A 23,051-nucleotide genomic window follows, 5' to 3' on the forward strand; every position below is an offset into this window, starting at 1 on the left:
GAGTCTGTGTTTGGTCCTTTCAGGCGTCTCGTCTCCATGTGGATCGTGGAGCCCCTGCGAGCTGTGCCACACCTCCCTCCTGAGGTGGGGGTCGGGGGCGGATGGACACCGGCGGGCCTGGATGTCGGCGGGTGTGGTGTATGTAACTTGTTCCACCTTAAGAGAACTTAAACCTGTTCCACCTTAAGAGATGTACTACATTCTCTGGCTGCTGTATACGGTAATACCGGTGCTGACCACACTGGTATATAAGTGCTGTGTAGTAATTTGCTGGGTAGTTCAGCCCTGACCTTCAACTAGTAAAGACCTGTTAAAGTTATTCTTGTGGTCTGTGTGCATTGATTCATATTAACCATAACTGGAACACACAGACTTAACAGTGGCGACGAGTACGATCTTACCCTGCGGCAGAGATACATCCAAGGCAGTTTAACGGGCGTCGAGAAGAGGCGTCCGCCCTCATCATCCTGCTGAGAAAAGACTCGGGTCTGAAGAGCAAAGGAAGAATCCTGACACGAAGCCTTCCATCAGCGACAGGCAGTGATCATCCCTTCTACCACGGTGGTGGGTAAGCCGATCAGCGACGAGCAGCAAGTCGGCCACGTTGGCTGTGGAGTAGGGGAGGGAAAATGGAGGATATAAGGGCGGAGAACTCGACCACGGCCAGGGAAAAGAGCCGGACAGAAGTCGGGGCCAGAGGTGCTGAGACTGGGGCAGCGTAAGGCACGGGAGCCGCGGTGAATGCAAACGCAGCCGGTGTAAAAGACCGGGCTGCAAGTGGGCTGGGAGACGCAACAGCGTCGAGAGAGAGCTCGACCGCGACCGGTGAAAAAGGCCAGGCAGCTACCGAGGCTGCGAGGCGCAGCGACCGGGACAGCGTAAGGCGCGGGAGAAAATTTAAAAAAACGCGGAGAACTCAGCCGCAGCCGGTGGAAAGGACCGGACTGCAAGAGGGGCTGGGAGGCACGAATTGAGAACCGCTGGGGAGGTGCGAACGGCAGCAATACGGCAATCGCCATTACAGCCAGCGGGGGAGAAAGGCAAATGCGGGAAGCCACCATTTTCATAGGCGGGGGAAGAAGACAAGCGCGTGAAACCGCCATTTTAAAATAAAAGAAAAAAAAAAATTTTTTTGTTTCTCAAGAAGATTGCAAGGATGCCGAAGCGTGGCAACATCAACGATTTCGATGCCGATGTTGAAGATTGGGCCACGTATGTAGAACGCATAGAAGTTTATTGTAAAGCAAATAAGATATCAGATGAGGATAAAGCACTAACCTTATTAAACTTAATGGGTGCGAAGACATACGGGCAATTGAAACACCTTCTATCACCAGAGAAACCGGCAGATAAGACTTTTGCGGATATTGTTACCGTCTTGAAAAATCATTTAAGCCCCACGCCGCTGATGCTAGCGGAATGATTTAAATTTTACAGCAGAAAGCAGCTGAAAGATGAAAGCAATACCGAATTTTTAATTGAATTGCGTAAGCTAGCAAAGTACTGTCAGTTTGGAACAGGACTAACAGATGCGCTAAGAGATAAATTTGTGTGTGGATTGTTAAAAGAAGAGACACAAAAGCGACTGCTTGAGGAGAATGAGCTGACGCTTGATAAAGCTGTCGCTATGGCAGCATCGCACGAAGCCGCAGCGAGAGGCACGGCGGTAATGCAGCTACAGTCACCGGAACTCAGCACAAATCAAATGGTCTTGGGTACAGTAAAATGTTATCGTTGTGGAAAGACAACGCACGATCAGAACCAGTGCTGGTTCAAAAATAAGGAATGCAGAAAATGTGGCAGGCTTGGTCACATAGCTAAAGTATGCCGGTCAGGAGAGAAGACCAGCAACAAAAAGTCACCGCAGGGAAAGTACAGAAAGGTACACAAGGTGACAGAGAATAATTTGAACGAACAGAAGTCAGATTCAGACGCCAGCAGTAATGAAATGGGTAGCTTAAGAGTACACAACGTTGGTAAGGAAGCAGACCTCCAGACAATTTGGGTCACACTTCAGATAGCAGGAGTCCAAGTGAAGATGGAATTGGACACTGGATCAGCATTGACGGTCATGAATAAGAAAGATTACAAAAGGTTATTCCAACATATTCCCCTACGGGATACGGAGATTGTATTGAAAACATACACGGGGCAAAGAGTATACCCCATCGGAAAGATAGAGGTAAAGGTGGTCCACAAGGGCAAAAAAAGTATGAGGAATGGACTTATATGTGCTACCTGAAGGAGGTCCACCACTACTGGGACGGGAGCGGATTAGAAAAATGAATATGGACTGGCATTCCTTAAAAGCACTAATGGTAGATGCCAGGGAAACAGATGTCAAACCTAAACGATTGTCCAGAATATTGGACGATGCTAAAGAGGTGTTCCAGCAGGGACTGGGAACACTGAGAGGAATTACGGCAAACATCAAGATTGAAGAACATGCACAACCAAAATTTTTCAAAGCCAGACCGGTACCCTATGCGATACGACCTGCTGTGGAAGCGGAGCTGGAAGCGCTAGAACGTTCAGGAGTACTGTCTAAGGTAGACTGGAGTGAGTGGGCTACGCCCATTGTTCCCGTGATGAAACGTCCTTTGAGCAACAAGCCGGGAGAACCAGGGAAGGTTCGCATCCGTGGAGATTTCAAGATCACTGTTAATCCGGTGCTTCACACGGTGCAGTATCCGCTTCCGCGGATTGAGGATATCTTCGCTTCATTGTCGGGCGAGAAACACTTCACCAAGATAGACCTGGCGCAGGCGTACTTACAGATGGAAGTTGAGGAAGAGTCACGCCAGTACCTCACGATCAACACGCATAGAGGCTTGTACCGGTATAATAGATTGGTTTTTGCAGTGGCATCGGCTCCAGCAATTTGGCAGAGGGCCATGGAGCAGGTATTACAGGGAATTCCAGGCACACAATGTTACCTGGACGATATTCTGATTACAGGAGAGGGTGACGAGGAACACCTCGCAAATTTGGAACTGGTGCTCATCAGATTGAAAGAATATGGACTTTGAGTTAATCGGCAGAAATGTGAGTTCTTTCAGAAGCGGATCTCGTACTGTGGCCATGTCATTGACCAGGAGGGGCTTCATAAGTCTCCTGACAAGATCGAAGCTGTTGTGAAGGCTCCCGCTCCGGATAATGTATCCCAATTGAGGTCGTTTCTAGGGTTGATTAACTATTACCATAAGTTTCTGCCAAATTTATCCATGGTGCTGCACCCGCTGAACGCTCTTTTGCAGAAGGGAGGACCATGGAAGTGGAGCGAGGACTGTAAGAGGGCCTTTCGCGAAAGCAAGGCATTGATCACCTCAGAGGAAGTGTTGGCTCACTTCAACCCAACGCTGCCTATTCGTTTGGCTTGTGATGCTTCTCCATATGGTATTGGGGCAGTACTCTCACAAGTTGCCAAATGGCCAGGAGAGGCTTAAACGGCTGGGAACAGGCCCATCTCATGTTTGGAATTACCTCCATTGTTTTGAATGGCCTGCTGATCTCATATCTAGTCCTGGGTGCTGTTCTCATGAATATGAAATTGTCCCCTTTTGTCTGGGGCAGCATCTTGATGGCCTCTGTCTCCAGGCCGATCTTGACTGGATCTGCATCTAATCCATATGCATATGTGTGGGTCTGGTTTCGTTCTCTCAGAAACGGCTTCCAGAACTTAATGTGGGTTGAATCCACAAAGTTGTCTGAGGTTGCGCAGGAACCATTATAAAGTGTCCCAATAAGCTGGTCACATGGTATGGCGGCCATTTTGTATGCCCCTTTTTCTGGGCTACTTTTAAAACAGTCTTTAAAATCATGGCCTCTTCTGCCATTTGACCCTTATTAATATAAAGTCCAATTTTGCGAATCCTACAACTCCATTATAAGAGTGGGGAGAGAAGCCAGGTAACTACAGGCCGATCAGTCTAACGTCACTCCATTATAAGAGTGTGGAGAGAAACCAGGTAACTACAGGCCGATCAGTCTAACATCACTCCATTATAAGAGTGGGGAGAGAAACCAGGTAACTACAAGCCGATCAGTCTAACATCACTCCATTATAAGAGTGGGGAGAGAAACCAGGTAAATACAGGCTGATCAGTCTAACATCACTCCATTATAAGAGTGGAGAGAGAAACCAGGTAACTACAGGACGATCAGTCTAACATCACTCCATTATAAGAGTGTGGAGAGAAACCAGGTAACTACAGGCCGATCAGTCTAACATCACTCCATTATAAGAGTGGGGAGAGAAACCAGGTAACTACAGGCCGATCAGTCTAACGTCACTCCATTATAAGTGTGGGGGGAGAAACCAGGTAACTACAGGCCGATCAGTCTAACATCACTCCATTATAAGAGTGGGGTGAGAATCCAGGTAACTACAGGCCGATCAGTCTAACGTCACTCCATTATAAGAGTGGGGCGAGAATCCAGGTAACTACAGGCCGATCAGTCTAACATCACTCCATTATAAGAGTGAGGTGAGAAACCAGGTAACTACAGGCCGATCAGTCTAACATCACTCCATTATAAGAGTGGGGAGAGAAACCAGGTAACTACAGGCCGATCAGTCTAACATCAATACATTATAAGAGTGGGGAGAGAAACCAGGTAACTACAGGCCGATCAGTCTAACATCACTCCATTATAAGAGTGGGGAGAGAAACCAGGTAACTACAGGCCGATCAGTCTAACGTCACTCCATTATAAGAGTGGAGAGAGAAACCAGGTAACTACAGGCTGATCAGTCTAACATCACTCCATTATAAGAGTGGGGAGAGAAACCAGGTAACTACAGGCCGATCAGTCTAACATCACTCCATTATAAGAGTGGGGAGAGAAACCAGGTAACTACAGGCTGATCAGTCTAACATCACTCCATTATAAGAGTGTGGAGAGAAACCAGGTAACTACAGGCCGATCAGCCTGACATCACTCCATTATAAGAGTGGGGAGAGAAACCAGGTAACTACAGGCCGATCAGTCTAACATCACTCCATTATAAGAGTGGGGAGAGAAACCAGGTAACTACAGGCTGATCAGTCTAACATCACTCCATTATAAGAGTGTGGAGAGAAACCAGGTAACTACAGGCCGATCAGTCTAACGTCACTCCATTATAAGAGTGTGGAGAGAAACCAGGTAACTACAGGCCGATCAGTCTAACATCACTCCATTATAAGAGTGGGGAGAGAAACCAGGTAACTACAGGCCGATCAGCCTAACATCACTCAATTATAAGAGTGTGGAGAGAAACCAGGTAACTACAGGCCGATCAGTCTAACGCCACTCCATTATAAGAGTGTGGAGAGAAACCAGGTAACTACAGGCCGATCAGTCTAACTTCACTCCATTATCAGAGTGGGGAGAGAAACCAGGTAACTACAGGCCGATCAGTCTAACATCACTCCATTATAAGAGTGGAGAGAGAAACCAGGTAACTACAGGCCGATCAGTCTAACATCACTCCATTATAAGAGTGGGGAGAGAATCCACGAAACGACAGGCCGATCAGTCTAACATCACTCCATTATAAGAGTGGGGAGAGAATCCACGAAACGACAGGCCGATCAGTCTAACGTCACTCCATTATAAGAGTGGGGGGAGAATCCAGGTAACTACAGGCCAATCAGTCTAACATCACTCCATTATAAGAGTGGGGAGAGAAACCAGGTAACTACAGGCCGATCAGTCTAACGTCACTCCATTATAAGAGTGGGGAGAGAAACCAGGTAACTGCAGGCCGATCAGTCTAACATCACTCCATTATAAGAGTGGGGAGAGAAACCAGGTAACGACAGGCCGATCAGTCTAACATCACTCCATTATAAGAGTGGGGAGAGAAACCAGGTAACTGCAGGCCGATCAGTCTAACGTCACTCCATTATAAGAGTTTGGAGAGAAACCAGGTAACTACAGGCCAACCAGTCTAACATCACTCCATTGTAAGTGGGCGGAGAGAAAGCAGGTAACAACAGGCTGATCAGTCTTTGTGATGAAATATGCCATTCATCAGGCACTGTATTTCCTGTGTTTAGTTTAGTTTCAGTTTCATTTCCTTACCTGTATTGTATTGTGTGTAGGGCTCCACCCATACCTGGCCCCTACTTAAGCAAGCCCCAGCATGTCTCACAGCAGTACAGCAGATCTCTGGATGAGAGACACTTCTCCAATGTGTATTACTTTCTGAGTTAATAAAAGCCTTGCTTTGCTCCGTTACCGTCGAGCCTCGGATTCATTGAGGCACATCAATTTAATTAACTCAATTTTCAACGCAACGGACCAACTCTTGAAACCTGAACATTTGGATTTGGACCCGCATGCTTCGGATGCATCAGCATGATTCGGACACTCGTTTAAGTGTATGGAATTCTTCCTGGACAATTCCGCAGCCATCACAGGTGCTACGGACGCTGAGAGTATGAAACTCAGAATCCTGCGGAATTGGGTAAGCCATCGGGTTTACCCCCTCATCCAAGACGCCGACACGTACCCGGCCGCCTGCGCCACCCTAAAGGCGCATTACCAGCAGCCTACGAACGAGGTGTACGCTAGGCATCTGCTCGCTACTCGCACACAGCGACCTGGGGAATCGCTGGATGAGTTCCTAGTCACCCTGAAAACGCTTGGCAAGGACTGCAAGTGCCAAGATCTAAAAGCCGCATTGTGCACTGACGAGCTTGTAATGACGAGCTTGTTCATGATGCCTTTATCGCAGGCCTCAGCTCCACTTACATCCGGCAGAGACTACTGGAAAAAACGGGATTGGACCTGAAACAGGCTGTGGACACAGCGCGATCCCTGGATGTGGCCCAGAGAAACTCGGACGCCTACTCTTCGGCCCGCGCCGCCCACGCCGCCACGTGTGCACCAAGGGCGCCGCCATCTTGGAAGGCATCTTCCCCGCCCGGCAGCCCAACACCGTCGGGGCCCCGCTCTCCCCCCAGAAGCCCTACGACAGCCGCGACACGTCGGGGCCCCAACTGCTACTTCTGCGGGCAGCCGAAGCACATCAGAAACCTGTGCCCGGTGAAAGGCACCACCTGCTTTAAGTGCGGTAAGAAGGGGCACTTTGGGAAGGTGTGCAGAGGGAACCACGCTGGAAAACCCGCCACCGCCACGTGTGCGCCGTGGGAGCGGCCATCTTGGACTCTATCTTGCCCGACCTCGTGGGGTCCGCCATCTTGTGAGCAGACAGCGTGGACGCCATTCTGTCTCGATCAGGGCCCTACAGTGGCATCAGTCACAGTGGGCCAGACCAGACCGCACCCGCTATCCAAATCAATGGTGGACATCGAGGTAAACGGGTGCGGGGTTAAATGTTTAATTGACAGTGGAAGCACGGAGAGTTTTATCCACCCTGAACTAGCACAACAACTCTCTCTAACGGTGGTCCCTGCTCGGGGCACTATCTCTATGGCTGATAAAACCCAGAGATCGACCATTATGGGTTACTGCGCGGTACAATTGTCCATTAACGGAACTGTATACGATAATTTTAAATTACTAATCATGAAGAATCTATGTGCGAGCGTGATCTTGGGCCTGGATTTCCAGTGCCACCACCAAAGCATCACGCTCAATTACGGTGGGTCCCAGCCGCCCCTCACAGTGTGCGGTCTGGCTACCCTGAAGGTAAAGCCGCCTTCGCTATTCGCGAACCTTACTCCCAACTGCCAGCCAATAGCGACCAAAAGCAGGAGGTACAGCTGGGAGGACAGGCGGTTTATCGCGACCGAGGTAGACAGGCTCCTGAAGGAGCGCATTATCGATCGCAGCAACAGCCCGTGGCGCGCCCAAGTGGTGGTGGTGAGGGGTAGCGAGAAGAAGCGGATGGTGATAGATTATAGCCAGATGGTTAATCTATACACCCAGCTAGACGCCTACCCGCTACCCTGCATATCCGAGATGGTGAACCAACTCGCCCAATACCGGGTGTTCTCCACCATCGACCTCAAGTCAGCGTACCACCAGCTCCCTATCAGACCAGAGGACCGCCCGTACACCGCCTTCGAGGTGAACGGACGCCTCTACCAATTCCTCAGAGTCCCCTTTGGGGTGACGAATGGGGTCTCGGTCTTCCAGAGGCAGATGGACCGCATGGTCGATGACCACCACTTGCAGGCAACCTTCCCCTACCTCGACAACGTCACCATCTGCGGTCACAACCAGCAGGATCACGACTCGAACCTCGAGAGGTTCCTGAAAACCACACAAAAACTCAACCTCACTTACAACGAGGACAAGTGCGTTTTCAACACCACGCGCCTCTGCATACTAGGCAGCGTGGTGGAGAATGGGGAAATCGGACCAGACCCCGACCGATTGCGCCCCCTACGGGAGCTCCCCCTGCCCAACACTCCCAAAGCCCTGAAAAGGTGCCTGGGGTTATTTTCTTATTATGCCCAATGGGTCCCCAACTACTCCGACAAAGCCCGCCCCCTCTTGAAAGCATCCTCTTTTCCGCTCTCTGCTGAGGCCCATGCCGCCTTCAAAAGCATTAAGCGGGATATTGAGCGGGCCACGCTACAGGCAGTGGATGAGAACACTCCCTTTCAAGTGGAAAGTGGTGCGTCTGACTTTGCCTTGGCGGCCACCCTCAACCAGGCGGGGTGGCCCGTAGCTTTCTTCTCGAGGACCCTCCAAGGGCCCGAGATCAGACACTCCTCTGTGGAAAAGGAGGCCCAAGCCATCGTGGAGGCAGTGCGCCACTGGCGGCACTACCTAGCCGGCAAACGCTTCACCTGTAGTGTATGTAACCGTTCCACCTTTAAGAGAGCTATTTTAGTAACCGTTCCACCTTAAGAGAACTATTTTAAGAGTTGCACTACTTTATCTTGGCTGCTGTATACTGTAATACCGGCGGTGACCACACCGGTATATAAGTGCTGTGTAATGACTTATTGGGCAGTTCCGCCCTGACCTTCGATTAGTAAAGACCTGTTAAAAGTTACTCTTGTGGTCTGTGTAGTAATTCTCATTATAACACACAGACTTAACAGTGGCGGCGAGTACGATCTTACCCTGCGGCAGAGATACATCCAAGGCAGTTTAACGGGCGTCGAGAAGAGGCATCCACCCTCATCATTCTGCTGAGAAAAGACTCGGGTCTGCAGAGCAAAGGAAGAATTCTGACATGAAGCCTTCCATCAGCAACAGGCAGTGATCGTCCCTTCTCTCACGGTGGTGGGTAAGCCGATCAGCGACGAGCAGCCAGTCGGCCACGTTGGCTGTGAAGTAGGGGAGGGAAAAACGGAGGATATAAGGGCGGAGAACTCGACCACGGCCGGGGAACAGAGCCAGACAGAAGTCGGGGCCAGAGGTGCTGAGACTGGGGCAGCGTAAGGCACGGAAGCCGCGGTGAATGCAAACGCAGCCGGTGTGAGAGACCGGGCTACAAGCGGGCTGGGAGACGCAACAGCGTTGAGAGAGAGCTCGACCGCGACCGGTAAAAAAAGGCCAGGCAGCTACCGAGGCCGCGAGGCGCAGCGACCAGGACAGCGTAAGGCGCGGGAGAAAATAGCGGGCTGGGAGACGCAACAGCATCGAGAGAGAGCTCGACCGCGACCGGTGAAAAAGGCCGGGCAGCTACCGAGGCTGTGAGGTGCAGCGACCGGGACAGCGTAAGCGTGGGAGAAATTTTTTTTAAAAACCGCGGAGAACTCAGCCGCAGCCGGGGGGGAAAGGACCGGACTGCAAGAGGGGCTGGGAGGCACGATTTGAAAACCGCTGGGGAGGGCGAACGCAGCAATACGGCAATCACCATTTCAGCCAGCGGGGGAAGAAGACGAGCGCGGGAAACCGCCATTTTTGAAAAGAAAAAATAAATAAAATAAAAATTTCTTTTTGTTTCGCAAGAAGATTGCGAGGATGCCTAAGCGTGGTAACATCAACGATTTCGATCCCGATGTTGAAGATTGGGCCACGTATGTAGAACGCATAGAGATATATTGTAAGGCAAATAAAATATCAAATGAAGATAAAGCACTAACCTGACTAAACTCAATGGGCGCGAAGACATACGGGCTATTGAAGCATCTTCTATCACCAGCTAAACCGGCGGATCAGACTTTCGCTAATATTGTTGCTGTCCTGAAGGATCATTCGAACCCCACACCGCTGATGTTAGCGGAACGATTTAAATTTTATGCGAGAACGCAACTGAAAGAGGAAAGCAACGCGGAGTATTTAATTGAACTGCGTAAGCTAGCGAAATACTGCCAGTTTGGGGAAAGCCTGACAGAGGCACTGAGAGACAAATTCGTGTGTGGATTGTCGAAAGAAGGAACACAAAAGCGGCTGCTTGAAGAGAATGATCTTACACTTGATAAGGCTGTCACTATTGCAGCATCGCACGAAGCCGCAGCGAGAGGCACTGCAGAAATGCAGCTGAAGGCAGCGGTACTCAGCGTAGATCAAATGGCTTTGGGTACAACAAAATGTTATCGTTGTGGAAAGAAAGCACACGATCAGAACCAATGCTGGTTTAAAAACCAGGAATGTAGAAAATGTGGCAAGCTTGGTCACATAGCTAAAGTATGCCGGTCAGGAAAGAAGACCAGCAACAAAACGTCACCGCAGGAAAAGTGCAGAAAGGTACATAAGGTGGCTGAGAAGAGTTCGGATGAACAGAATTCGGACTCAGACTCCAACAGCAAGGAACTGGGTGGTCTGAGAATTCACAATGTGAGTAAGGAAGCTGACCGACAAACTATCTGGGCCACACTGCAGATAGCAGGAGTCCACGTGAAGATGGAATTGGACACCGGATCGGCGTTGACTGTCATGAATAAGCAAGATTACAAAAGGTTATTCAAACATATTCCCCTACGGGATACGAAGATAGTATTGCAGACATACACGGGGCAAAGTGTATACCCCATCGGAAAGATAAAAGTCAAGGTGGTACACCAGGGTAAAGAACACCAAGGAATGGACATATATGTACTACCTGAGGGAGGTCCACCACTTCTGGGACGGGAGTGGATCAGGAAAATAAATATGGACTGGCACTCCCTAAAAGCAATAACGGTAGTTTCCGGAAAAAACAAAGATGTCAAACCTGCACGATTGTCCAGAATATTGGATGAGGGCATATGCAGCAGTGACAGTGACAAAGCAGAGAGTGAGAACTCGGTGAAGATAATCAGCTCAGACTCTGGAACTGATGATGGTGAGACCAGCCCATGTGCAAAAGACAAGTCTAAAATGGACTTGCAGACTAATGATGGAAAAACGAAGGAGTGCATAAATGCTTCAGAAGAGAACAAAGTATCAGAACAGAATTCCACTGAACAACAACAACATAGTTTGACAGAGAATTCTGAGTCTGTCCAGTCTACAGACATGCACATTTCTGAGGAACACCGGGCTCGAACTCAACTCAATTTCAAACTACAACAGCAATTAGAACAAATGATTCGCCGTTTTGAGCAAGAGATGAATGCAAAGAAAAAGTTCTTTGACACAGAGTGGGAGAATCTGGAAAGACAGCAGAAGCAGCTGATTGAGGAAATGGAACAGGAACACACAAACCGTCTGCGCGATGAGGCCAAACGAATCAAAGCTGAGCAAGAAAGGGAATATGTCAAATTCATCGATCAGTTGAAAGCTAAGAAGAAAGAGCACCCTTTTGTGAGCAGTGTCAGCAGTAATAAGCCACTCAGGGAATTGGTGGCAGAGGCAAAAACTGAAGATGCTGCAGAGATCAAGTTTGTTGCTGAAAGCGCTACTTCCAGAGCTTTGCTTCAAATTAAAGAATTGCCAGTTAAAATTGTGAAACCCTTAAGAGAGAAGATTGGCATGGAGAAACATCGTGTCATTTTCGAATGCAAGGTTTCCAGGCCAAATGCTGCTGTCAAGTGGTATTACAAAGACAAAGAGATTCATCCCAGTAATAAATATGAGATTGTGAGTGAAGAGGTGTACAGGAAGCTCGTTATTAATAATGTCGCTTTTGAAGATGAAGGCAACTACATGTGCGATGCCATAGATGACCAAAGCACAGCAAAGTTATATGTAGAAGAGCAATCAATTGCCATCATTAAACCCATATGTGATGTGGAAGTGACAGAGCCAAGTGACGCCATTCTTGAGTGTGAGCTTTCAGTTGCTGACGTGAAGCCTCCAAAATGGATACTAAATGGTGAAATTCTTCATGCTTCTGAAGATGTGGACATTGAGCATTGTGGCACTATTCATCGCCTCACTCTGAAAAAAAACAACTTGTAAGATGACCGGCTTGCTGCAGTTTATCGCAGGGAAATCAAAATCTGAGGCGAGGCTGACTATTAAAGAGCCTCCGTCAAAGGTAGTCAAAGATCTACAGAACATTACAGTGGAAGAGAAGCATTCTGCTACTTTGAGCTGTGAGTTTACACCTACTTCCAAGATGGTCAGATGGTACAAAGACCAGAGCTTAATCGAATCTTCTGACCGATATAAATTTAAACAAAATAAGAATGTGATAGAACTTACCATTACAAATCTCACACCCAAAGACTCTGGTGAATATAGCTGCAAATCAAGTAATGCACAGACCGCAGCCACACTCACAGTTGAAGCTCCAAAAATAGAAATAATAAAACATTTGGAGGACGTAGATACTGAGGAGGACAGCAATCCAGTATATTCATGTGAGTTGTCCCATGATGATGAAGATGATGACTCATCTGAACCATTATCACCCCTACCAGGTCACGCACGTGGTCCCTCCGAACTGAGCCAAATCAGTCTGGAAGCAGAAAAACTTCCCAAGGTACTCGAGCCTTTAGAAGTCAACAATGCTGGTTCTGAAGTTACGAAAATTCAAGCTGTTAAGTCCAGTGAAGGACTATTAGATAAGTCACCACAGCAACGAAAACCTACTACACCACCGAAAACTACTAAACCACCGAGGCGTTATCCGGACCGAGTCAGGAGGTGCAGGAGGCGCCGCCGCAGAGACTGAATCTGAGAACTGTTTTTACATGAAGTTGTGTATATATGTTATGATGTTATGTTTAATGGGAAATATATATACTGTTAAGCTAAAAAGGGAGGATTGTAGTGTATGTAACCGTTCCACCTTTAAGAGAGCTATTTTAGTAACCGTTCCACCTTAAGAGAACTATTTTAAGAGTTGCACTACTTTATCTTGGCTGCTGTATACTGTAATACCGGCGGTGACCACACCGGTATATAAGTGCTGTGTAATGATTTATTGGGCAGTTCCGCCCTGACCTTCGATTAGTAAAGACCTGTTAAAAGTTACTCTTGTGATCTGTGTAGTAATTCTCATTATAACACACAGACTAAACATCACCCTACTTACCGACCAGCGGTCGGTAGCGTTTATGTTCAATAATAAACAGAGGGGGAAGATTAAAAATGATAAGATCCTTAGGTGGCAGATCGAGCTCTCCACCTTCGAGTACGACATCATTTACCGGCCAGGGGCCCTTAACGAATCCCCCGATGCCCTCTCACGAGGGATGTATGCCAGCGCCACCGGGGATCGGCTACAGACCCTCCACAACGACCTCTGCCACCCAGGGGTCACACGGCTGTTCCACTTCATAAAGTCCCGCAACTTACCCTACTCGATTGAGGAAGTTCGGTCTCTGACCAGGAACTGCCGCACTTGCGCTGAGTGCAAGCCTCGGTTCTACCGCCCAGATAGAGCCCACTTAATCAAAGCTACACGGCCCTTTGAGCGGCTCAGCTTAGATTTCAAGGGCCCCCTCCCGTCAGTCGACCGCAATGTTTACTTCCTGAACATTGTGGACGAATACTGCCATTTCCCATTCGCCTTCCCCTGCCCAGACATGACCAGCGCCACGGTCATTAAATGCCTCAACAGCCTGTTCTGCCTGTTCGGTATGCCGAGCTACATCCATACGGGTAGGGGGGCGTCCTTCATGAGTGAAGAGCTACGCCAGTACATGCTGTCCAGGGGGATCGCCACGAGCCGTACCACCAGCTACAACCCCCAGGGTAACAGCCAGGTGGAGCGAGAGAACGGGACAGTATGGAAAGCAGTCACTCTAGCTCTAAGGACCAAGGGCCTCCCTATCTCCCACTGGCAGGAAGTCCTCCCAGATGTGCTCCATTCGATACGGTCGCTATTGTGTACTGCCACTAATGCCACGCCTCATGAACGAATGTTTGTCTTTCCCCAGAAATCCACCTCAGGCGTATCCATGCCATCATGGCTCTCCACCCCAGGTCCGATATTTGTACGAAGGCATGTGAGGGGCCACAAGATGGACCCCCTCGTGGAGTCAGTGCACCTACTCCATGCCAACCCCCAATACGCGTATGTCCGGCACGCCGACGGAAGGGAGGACACCGTGTCCATAAAAGACGTCGCCCCAGCCGGTAATGACAACAACCACGACAACAACAGCAACAACGATCACAGCAATTCTTACCCACCCACTATCCTTTCACCACCCCCGGAAGAACATCGACCAATGGTGCCCCCACCAGCTACCCCTTCAACAACCCTGGCGGCGCCCCCGGCAAAGACCCAGGAGGCCACCGGGGACACCCAGCCGACACCCGCGGCACCACAACAGCTACGTCGGTCACAGAGGACTATCAAACCCCCGAACAGACTAAATCTGCAGAAGGGGTGAATGTGATGAAATATGCCATTCATCAGGCACTGTATTCCCTGTGTTTAGTTTAGTTTCAGTTTCATTTCCTTACCTGTATTCTATTGTGTGTAGGGCTCCGCCCATACCTGGCCCCTACTTAAGCAAGCCCCAGCGTGTCTCACAGCAGTACAGCAGATCTCTGGATGAGAGACACTTCTCCAATGTGTATTACTTTCTGAGTTAATAAAAGCCTTGCTTTGCTCCGTTAACGTCGAGCCTCGGATTCATTGAGGCACATCAATTTTATTAACTCAATTTTCAACGCAATGGACCAACTCTTGAAACCTGAACGTTTGGATTTGGACCCGCATGCTTCGGATGCATCGGCACGATTTGGACACTGGTTTAAGTGTATGGAATTCTTCCTGGACAATTCCGCAGCCATCACAGGTGCTACGGACGCTGAGAGTATGAAACTCGGAATCCTGCGGAATTGGGTAAGCCACCGGGTTTACCCCCTCATCCAAGACGCCGACACGTACCCGGCCGCCTGCGACATCCTAAAGGCGCATTACCAGCAGCCTACGAACGAGGTGTACGCTAGGCATCTGCTCGCTACTCGCACACAGCGACCTGGGGAATCGCTGGATGAGTTCCTAGTCACCCTGAAAACGCTTGGCAAAGACTGCAAGTGCCAAGATGTAAAAGCCGCAGTGTACACTGATGAGCTTGTTCGTGATGCCTTTATCGCAGGCCTCAGCTCCACTTACATCCGGCAGAGACTACTGGAATAAACGGGATTGGACCTGAAACAGTCTGCGGACACAGCGCGATCCCTGGATGTGGCCCAGAGAAACTCGGACGCCTACTCTTCGGCCCGTGCCGCCCACGCCGCCACGTGTGCACCAAGGGTGCCGCCATCTTGGAAGGCATCTTCCCCGCCCGGCAGCCCGACACCGTCGGGGCCCCGCTCTCCCCCCAGAAGCCCTACGACAGCCGCGACGCGTCGGGGCCCCAACTGCTACTTCTGCGGGCAGCCGAAGCACATCAGAAACCTGTGCCCGGCGAAAGGCACCACCTGCTTTAAGTGCGGTAAGAAGGGGCACTTCGGGAAGGTGTGCAGAGGGAACCACGCTGGAAAACCCGCCACCGCCGCGTGTGCGCCGTGGGAACGGCCTTCTTGGAAGCCATCTTGCCCGGCCTCGTGGGGTCCGCCATCTTGTGAGCAGACAGCGTGGACGCCATCTTGTCTCGATCAGGGCCCTACAGTGGCATCGGTCACAGTGGACCAGACCAGACCGCACCCGCTATCCAAATCAATGGTGGACATTGAGGTAAACGGGTGCGGGGTTAAATGTTTAATTGACAGTGGAAGCAAGGAGAGTTTTATCCACCCTGAACTAGCACAACAACTCTCTCTAACGGTGGTCCCTGCTCGGGGCACCATCTCTATGGCTGATAAAACCCAGACATCGACCATTATGGGTTACTGCACGGTACAATTGTCCGTTAACGGAATTGTATACGATAATTTTAAATTACTAATCATGAAGAATCTATGTGCGAGCGTGACCTTGGGCCTGGATTTCCAGTGCCACCACCAAAGCATCACGCTCAATTACGGAGGGTCCCAGTCGCCCCTCACAGTGTGCGGTCTGGCTACCCTGAAGGTAAAGCCGCCTTCGCTATTCGCGAACCTTATTCCCAACTGCCGGCCAATAGCGACCAAAAGCAGGAGGTACAGCTGGGAGGACAGGCGGTTTATCGCGACCGAGGTAGACAGGCTCCTGAAGGAGCGCATTATCGAATGCAGCAATAGCCCGTGGCGCGCCCAAGTGGTGGTGGTGAGGGGTAGCGAGAAGAAGCGGATGGTGATAGATTATAGCCAGACGGTTAATCTATACACCCAGCTAGACGCCTACCCGCTACCCCGCATATCCGAGATGGTGAACCAAATCGCCCAATACCGGGTGTTCTCCACCATCGACCTCAAGTCAGTGTACCACCAGCTCCCTATCAGACCAGAGGACCGCCCGTACACCGCCTTCGAGGCGAACGGACGCCTCTACCAATTCCTCAGAGTCCCCTTTGGGGTGACGAATGGGGTCTCGGTCTTCCAGAGGGAGATGGACCGCATGGTCGATGACCACCACTTGCAGGCAACCTTCCCCTACCTCGACAATGTCACCATCTGCGGCCACAACTAACAGGACCTCGACTCAAACCTCGCGAGGTTCCTGAAAACCACACAAAAACTCAACCTCACTTACAACGAGGACAAGTGCGTTTTCAACACCACGCGCCTCTGCATACTAGGCAGCGTGGTGGAGAATGGGGAAATCGGACCAGACCCCGACCGATTGCGCCCCCTACGGGAGCTCCCCCTGCCCAACACTCCCAAAGCCCTGAAAAGGTGCCTGGGGTTATTTTCTTATTATGCCCAATGGGTCCCCAACTACTCCGACAAAGCCCGCCCCCTCTTGAAAGCATCCTCTTTTCCGCTCTCTGCTGAGGCCCACGCCGCCTTCAAAAGCATTAAGCGGGATATTGAGCGGGCCACGCTACAGGCAGTGGATGAGAACACTCCCTTTCAAGTGGAAAGTGATGCGTTTGACTTTGCCTTGGCGGCCACCCTCAACCAGGCGGGGCGGCCCGTAGCTTTCTTCTCGAGGACCCTCCGAGGGCCCGAGATCAGACACTCCTCCGTGGAAAAGGAGGCCCAAGCCATCGTGGAGGCAGTGCGCCACTGGCGGCACTACCTAGCCGGCAAACGCTTCACCCTACTTACCGACCAGCGGTCGGTAGCGTTTATGTTCAATAATAAACAGAGGGGGAAGATTAAAAATGATAAGATTCTTAGGTGGCGGATCGAGCTCTCCACCTTCGAGTATGACATCATTTACCGGCCAGGGGCCCTTACCGAATCCCCCGACGCCCTCTCACGAGGGATGTGTGCCAACGCCACCGGGGATTGGCTACAGACCCTCCACAACGACCTCTGCCACCCAGGGGTCACACGGCTGTTCCACTTCATAAAGTCCCGCAACTTACCCTACTCGATTGAGGAAGTTCGGTCTCTGACCAGGAACTGCCGCACTTGCGCTGAGTGCAAGCCTCGGTTATACCGCCCAGATAGAGCCCACTTAATCAAAGCTACACGGCCCTTTGAGCGGCTCAGCTTAGATTTCAAGGGCCCCCTCCCGTCAGTCGACCGCAATGTTTACTTCCTGAACATTGTGGACGAATACTGCCATTTCCCATTCGCCTTCCCCTGCCCAGACATGACCAGCGCCACGGTCATTAAATGCCTCAACAGCCTGTTCTGCCTGTTCGGTATGCCGAGCTACATCCATACGGATAGGGGGGCGTCCTTCATGAGTGAAGAGCTACGCCAGTACATGCTGTCCAGGGGGATCGCCACGAGCCGTACCACCAGCTACAACCCCCAGGGTAACAGCCAGCTGGAGCGAGAGAACGGGACAGTATGGAAAGCAGTCACTCTAGCTCTAAGGACCAAGGGCCTCCCTATCTCCCACTGGCAGGAAGTCCTCCCAGATGTGCTCCATTCGATACGGTCGCTATTGTGTACTGCCACTAATGCCACGCCTCATGAGCTAATATTTGTGTTTCCCCGGAAATCCACCTCAGGCGTATCCATGCCATCATGGCTCTCCACCCCAGGTCCGGTATTTGTACGAAGGCATGTGAGGGGCCACAAGATGGACCCCCTCGTGGAGTCAGTGCACCTACTCCACGCCAACCCCCAATACGCGTATGTCCGGCACGCCGACGGAAGGGAGGACACCGTGTCCATAAAAGACGTCGCCCCAGCCGGTAATGACAACAACCACGACAACAACAGCAACAACGATCACAGCAATTCTTACCCACCCACTATCCTTTCACCACCCCCGGAAGAACATCGACCAACGGTGCCCCCACCAACTACCCCTTCAACAACCCTGGCGGCGCCCCCGGCAAAGACCCAGGAGGCCACCGGGGACACCCAGCCGACACCCGCGGCACCACAACAGCTACGTCGGTCACAGAGGACTATCAAACCCCCGAACAGACTAAATCTGCAGAAGGGGTGAATGTGATGAAATATGCCATTCATCAGGCACTGTATTCCCTGTGTTTAGTTTAGTTTCAGTTTCATTTCCTTACCTGTATTCTATTGTGTGTAGGGCTCCGCCCATACCTGACCCCTACTTAAGCAAGCCCCAGCGTGTCTCACAGCAGTACAGCAGATCTCTGGATGAGAGACACTTCTCCAATGTGTATTACTTTCTGAGTTAATAAAAGCCTTGCTTTGCTCCGTTAACGTCGAGCCTCGGATTCATTGAGGCACATCAATTTTATTAACTCAATTTTCAACGCAATGGACCAACTCTTGAAACCTGAACGTTTGGATTTGGACCTGCATGCTTCAGACGCATCGGCATGATTCGGACACTGGTTTAAGTGTATGGAATTCTTCCTGGACAATTCCGCAGCCATCACAGGTGCTACGGACGCTGAGAGTATGAAACTCGGAATCCTGCGGAATTGGGTAAGCCACCGGGTTTACCCCCTCACCCAAGACGCCGACACGTACCCGGCCACCTGCGACATCCTAAATGCGCATTACCAGCAGCCTACAAACGAGGTGTACGCTAGGCATCTGCTCGCTACTCGCACACAGCGACCTGGGGAATCGCTGGATGAGTTCCTAGTCACCCTGAAAACGCTTGGCAAAGACTGCAAGTGCCAAGATGTAAAAGCCGCAGTGTACACTGATGAGCTTGTTCGTGATGCCTTTATCGCAGGCCTCAGCTCCACTTACGTCCGGCAGAGACTACTGGAATAAACGGGATTGGACCTGAAACAGGCTGTGGACACAGCGCGATCCCTGGATGTGGCCCAGAGAAACTCGGATGCCTAATCTTCGGCCCACGCCGCCACGTGTGCACCAAGGGTGCCGCATCTTGGAAGGCATCTTCCCCACCCGGCAGCCCGACACCGTCGGGGCCCCGCTCTCCCCCCAGAAGCCCTACGACAGCCGCGACGCGTCGGGGCCCCAACTGCTACTTCTGCGGGCAGCCGAAGCACATCAGAAACCTGTGCCCGGCGAAAGGCACCACCTGCTTTAAGTGCGGTAAGAAGGGGCACTTCGGGAAGGTGTGCAGAGGGAACCACGCTGGAAAACCCGCCACCGCCGCGTGTGCACCGTGGGAGCGGCCATCTTGGAAGCCATCTTGCCCGACCTCGTGGGGTCCGCCATCTTGTGAGCAGACAGCGTGGACGCCATCTTGTCTCGATCAGGGCCCTACAGTGGCATCGGTCACAGTGGACCAGACCAGACCGCACCCGCTATCCAAATCAATGGTGGACATCGAGGTAAACGGGTGCGGGGTTAAATGTTTATTTGACAGTGGAAGCACGGAGAGTTTTATCCACCCTGAGCTAGCACAACAACTCTCTCTAACGGTGGTCCCTGCTCGGGGCACCATCTCTATGGCTGATAAAACCCAGACATCGACCATTATGGGTTACTGCACGGTACAATTATCCGTTAACGGAACTGTATACGATAATTTTAAATTACTAATCATGAAGAATCTATGTGTGAGCGTGATCTTGGGCCTGGATTTCCAGTGCCACCACCAAAGCATCAAGCTCAATTACGGTGGGTCCCAGTCGCCCCTCACAGTGTGCGGTCCGGCTACCCTGAAGGTAAAGCCGCCTTCGCTATTCGCGAACCTTACTCCCAACTGCCGGGCAATAGCGACCAAAAGCAGGAGGTACAGCTGGGAGGACAGGCGGTTTATCGCGACCGAGGTAGACAGGCTCCTGAAGGAGCGCATTATCGATCGCAGCAACAGCCCGTGGCGCGCCCAAGTGGAGGTGGTGAGGGGTAGCGAGAAGAAGTGGATGGTGATAGATTATAGCCAGACGGTTAATCTATACACCTCGGATTCATTGAGGCACATCAGTCTAACATCACTCCATTATAAGAGTGGGGGGAGAAACCAGGTAACTACAGGCCGATCAGTCTAACGTCACTCCATTATAAGAGTGGGGAGAGAAACCAGGTAACTACAGGCCGATCAGTCTAACGTCACTCCATTATAAGAGTGGGGAGAGAAACCAGGTAACTACAGGCCAATCAGTCTCACATCACTCCATTATAAGATTGGGGAGAGAAACCAGGTAACTACAGGCCAATCAGTCTAACATCACTCCATTATAAGATTGCGGAGAGAAACCAGGTAACTGCAGGCCGATCAGTCTAACGTCACTCCATTATAAGAGTGGGGAGAGAAACCAGGTAACTACAGGCTGATCAGTCTAACATCACTCCATTATAAGAGTGGAGAGAGAAACCAGGTAACTGCAGGCCGATCAGTCTAACGTCACTCCATTATAAGAGTGGGGAGAGAAACCAGGTAACTACAGGCCAATCAGTCTAACATCACTCCATTATAAGATTGCGGAGAGAAACCAGGTAACTGCAGGCCGATCAGTCTAACGTCACTCCATTATAAGAGTGGGGAGAGAAACCAGGTAACTACAGGCCGATCAGTCTAACGTCACTCCATTATAAGAGTGGAGAGAGAAACCAGGTAACTACAGGCCGATCAGTCTAACATCACTCCATTATAAGAGTGGGGAGAGAAACCAGGTAACTACAGGCCGATCAGTCTAACGTCACTCCATTATAAGAGTGGGGGGAGAAACCAGGTAACTACAGGCCGATCAGTCTAACGTCACTCCATTATAAGAGTGGGGAGAGAAACCAGGTAACTACAGGCCGATCAGTCTAACGTCACTCCATTATAAGAGTGGGGAGAGAAACCAGGTAACTACAGGCCGATCAGTCTAACGTCACTCCATTATAAGAGTGGGGAGAGAAACCAGGTAACTACAGGCCGATCAGTCTAACGTCACTCCATTATAAGAGTTTGGAGAGAAACCAGGCAACTACAGGCTGATCAGGCTAACATCACTCCATTATAAGAGTGTGGAGAGAAACCAGGCAACTACTGGCTGATCAGGCTAACATCACTCCATTATAAGAGTGGGGAGACTGATGCGCCTCAATAACTTCAAGGCTCAAAGTTAACTGGATAAAACAAGGCTTTTATTAGCGAAGAAAGATGCCTGTGTCTTCACCTAGCATTCTGCTGTTCTGCTGCAAGACAAGCCCGGGCTTGTCTTAAGTAGGGCCAGGTATGGGCGGGGCCGACACACCCAATGGGGAGAAAGGGGGCGGTGCACTATATACAATACAAGGTAAAAGCACAGGAGCAGTCAATGCAATATATGTAGTTAAATTTCGAGTCTGATGAATGAGATATTTCATCACATTCACCCCTTCTACAGATTTAGTCTGTCCGGGGGTGTGATAGTCCTCTGTGACCGACGTAACGGTTGCGGTGCTGTGGGTGCCGCTGGGTGTCCCAGCTGACCTCCTGGGTCTCTGCCGGGGGCGCCACCGGGGTTGTTGAAGGAGTAGGTGGTGGGTGTACCGTTGGCTGGTGTTCTCCCGGGGGTGATGAAAGAATTGTGGGTGGAGTGGGTGGGTAATAGTTGTTGTGGTTGTTGTCGTTGTTGCTGTTGTTGTTGTAGTCATTGTCGTTGTTGCTGTTGTTACCGGCTGGGGCGAGGTCTTTTATGGGCACAGTGTCCTCCCGTCCGTCGGCGTGCCGGACGTACGCATATTGTGGGTTGGCGTGGAGCAGGTGCACTGGCTCCACGAGAGGGTCCGTCTTGTGGCCCCTCACATGCTTCCGCAAAATTACCGGACCTGGGGTGGAGAGCCATGACGGTATCGATACGCTTGAGTGAGTTCTCCATCGGTACACTTCGGGACAGACTCCATCGGAACTAAGCAGCACTTCGGTTCGGACCGTGTTCGGTGTTCGGCCAGGCAAGGCCCGGCCACGACGGGAAGACGACGAGGGAGGCCCGGGTACTTTTGTCGGGAGATCATCGACGACCCAGGCCGGAGAAGAAGACCCTCAGGGCCCAGGTACTCCAATCAGAAGGACAATTCTGACTGTATAAAGTGTCATCGGGAGATCATCGACGACCCAGGCCGGAGAAGAAGACACCCAGGGCCCAGTACTCCAGTTCGTCAACATCACATCGGCGAGCGCTCATCGCAGGAGAACCAAGAGGAAAACAAGCTGCGCCAGGAGCTTCCAAACCCAGGTGATGATAGAAAGCTGTGTCGAAAGGCTGCAAAGCCTTTTTCGCAATTCTTAAAGTGGTGAGCATGATCCCGAGTCCCTCAAATTGAAACTTAGTTAGGTCTAGGGGAGGGGGTTAAGGGTAATTGTAATGTGTTACCCCTTTCACGATGTGCCGTGTGTTCCCCATTTCTATAGAGTTAAGTTTATAGATGTGTGCATGCTTGTAGTTGCTTTAATCTGTGCTTATGACATGTATTTTATAATGCTGCAAACTGTTCAATAAAGGCAT

The sequence above is a fragment of the Somniosus microcephalus genome, chromosome 4 (genome assembly GCF_052327205.1).
Source record: "Somniosus microcephalus isolate GS21.2 chromosome 4, FLI_Smic_1.0, whole genome shotgun sequence".
Classification (NCBI taxonomy): domain Eukaryota; kingdom Metazoa; phylum Chordata; class Chondrichthyes; order Squaliformes; family Somniosidae; genus Somniosus; species Somniosus microcephalus.